Here is a 2,566-nt window from a genome sequence, read left to right on the forward strand (position 1 = left end):
GGGGGGGGGGGGTTGTTACCAAGTAGACCTTGTTCAATTATTGAATCATGTGAAACCATTCTTGTCGTATGAGAATCAATTTTCTATAAATATACATATTACATGTACATATTTTAAACTTCCGATAAAATTAGGCCAATGCCCGTTGTAACACAAAATTACAATATTTGGCCGGTCTCTGATTAAATCAACCTAAATTACAAACTTTGGTTTTGGACGAAATCTTTTCAGTTCGTAATAAAACTTTTTCCACATTAGTAGTTTGACTCACTAACCCCCAAAAATCCGTTGGATACCCCATATTTTCATTGGAGACCCCTATATTTTCATTGGAGACCCCATATTTTCATTGGAGACCCCTATATTTTCATTGGAGACCCCCGTATTTGCATGTGAGACCCCTATAGTTTCATTGGAGACCCTAATATTTTCATTGGAGACCCCCATACTTTCATGTGAGACCCCCATATTGTCAATGGATACCCTAATAATTTCATTGTGGACCCCCATATTTTCATTGGAGACCCCCATATTTTATTGGAGACCCCCATATTTTCATTGGAGACGCTTAATATTTTCATTGGAGACTCCAACGAGAATCTGGGGATATCCAACGAAAATAAGGGGGTCTCCAACTCTCCAATGAAAATCTGAGGGTCTCCAACGAGAATCTGGGGGTTTGAAACAAAAATATGGGGGTCTCCAAAGAAAAAATGGGAGCCTCGAACATAAATATGGGGGTCTCCAATGAAAATATTGGGGCCTCCATCGAGAATCGTGGGGTCTCCAACGAAAATCTGGGGGATCTTCAAAGAAAATATGGGAGTCTCCAAGGAGAGGTTCATGGGGGTCCTAATACCTCTGCTGGGATAACTATGACTATGGGTGCAGGTTGAAATCAACTAATTTTTTTTGTGGGTCTTCTATAACCAACATAGATACATCAGGGAGTCACGGAAATTCGTAGTAAGATTTTGACTCCACTGAAGACCACCGGAGGAAATTTAATTTCGCTGGAGGGTTTTGAAAAATCGCTTTTTACAATTTAAAACTTTACACAGCTGGTGATTCACATTCCACTGGAGGGATTCAGATATCCTTCCAGGATTTTTAAATTCCCACTGAAGGGATTCAAATATCCTTCCAGGGATATTATACTTTCACTGGAGGGATTCAGATATACATCCAGTGGAATGTAAATCACCCTGCGTAAAGTTTAAAATTGTAAATTGTAAAGACCCTTCCAGTGAAAATGAAATCCCTCCAGTGGTCTCCAGTGGTGTCAAAATCTTACAACGAACTTCTTTGATTCTACACCAGGACGAAATTCACACTGAAATAATAAAAATAATTCCATCAATATTATATTAATTATTCTGTCCCATAATTATTCATTAATAATTTAAAAGATATAAATAAAATCTTAAATGCGCAGTTTGCATTGCTTTTTTATTGCGCATATTAACCTTTTCAATATGTATATTTTTGATTAACTTTCTAGATATTTGATTAAAAATTTAAAAAGATAGTAATTGAAAGCAATATTTTCCTCTTTGGAAAGTTTTACTGTGTATTGATTAAAAGATGATTATTTTCCATGAACCTAATTGAATAAAATAGATTAAAACGTACGTAGGCGGAATAAAAAGAATTTACTCAGCTAGAGTAATTATTTAAAAAGAAACTCTGAAACTGCGTAGTAAGTTATCATTCAACGACGACAGGCATGAGCGTCTTCTCTTTGTACAGTATAAAACAAAACAAAAAAGTTTGCGGATTTCATAATATTTTTTCGCGCATTATCAAAATTTTACAAACCAGAATGGGAATATAAAGGAATTGAGTCTTTGCCACAAACTCTGATTTTATAAACCCTTTATCTTTGGAAGCCAATGTCATAGACCTTTGACATTTCAAACTATATAACCTCTGTTAGATTAATTAATATTAGTTTGAAATATCGAAGGTTAACGTCATTGGGTTCCAAAGATGTAGGGATTAGCAAGAAAGAGTTTGTGACAAAGAATCAATTCCTTTGTTTAGTAAACTCAAAATTTCTTGTTTTCCATAAGATATAGATGTAAACACCTCCCTCTTAAGTTTTATCCATTTAACACAATGTTAGACATAGAAAGCAATGTTAAAACATTAAAAATTAAAACTTATTAGTTGACATATTGATATATATTAAATACACATTTAGTTCTATAATTATATATTACAAAAATTTTACTATAGTCCATCATGACTTTCCCCTCAACATTTTTTGACAAATTAATTTTTATTTTTCAAGAGGTTCATCTGATAGGTCCCACTCCGTATTTGATTAGGATGGAATGAAATGAGCCATATAAATAAAATTTTAAAAACTAGGCTTTAAATTGATGAATTAAAAAATAATAAATTTCAACATTTTTTCACGCAGAAATTTCTAAACCAGTTTTAAACCGTCCCTTGGGCCTTGTGAGTTGCCTCACAAATGTTGGGCTCGGTTGGTTCAGCTGTTTGGACGTTTATTGGATACAAACGTACAAACAAACAGACGAGCAATGTATGTAAATAGAGT

Source organism: Eurytemora carolleeae, unplaced genomic scaffold (assembly GCF_000591075.1).
Source record: "Eurytemora carolleeae unplaced genomic scaffold, Eaff_2.0 scaffold125, whole genome shotgun sequence".
Classification (NCBI taxonomy): Eukaryota; Metazoa; Arthropoda; class Copepoda; order Calanoida; family Temoridae; genus Eurytemora; species Eurytemora carolleeae.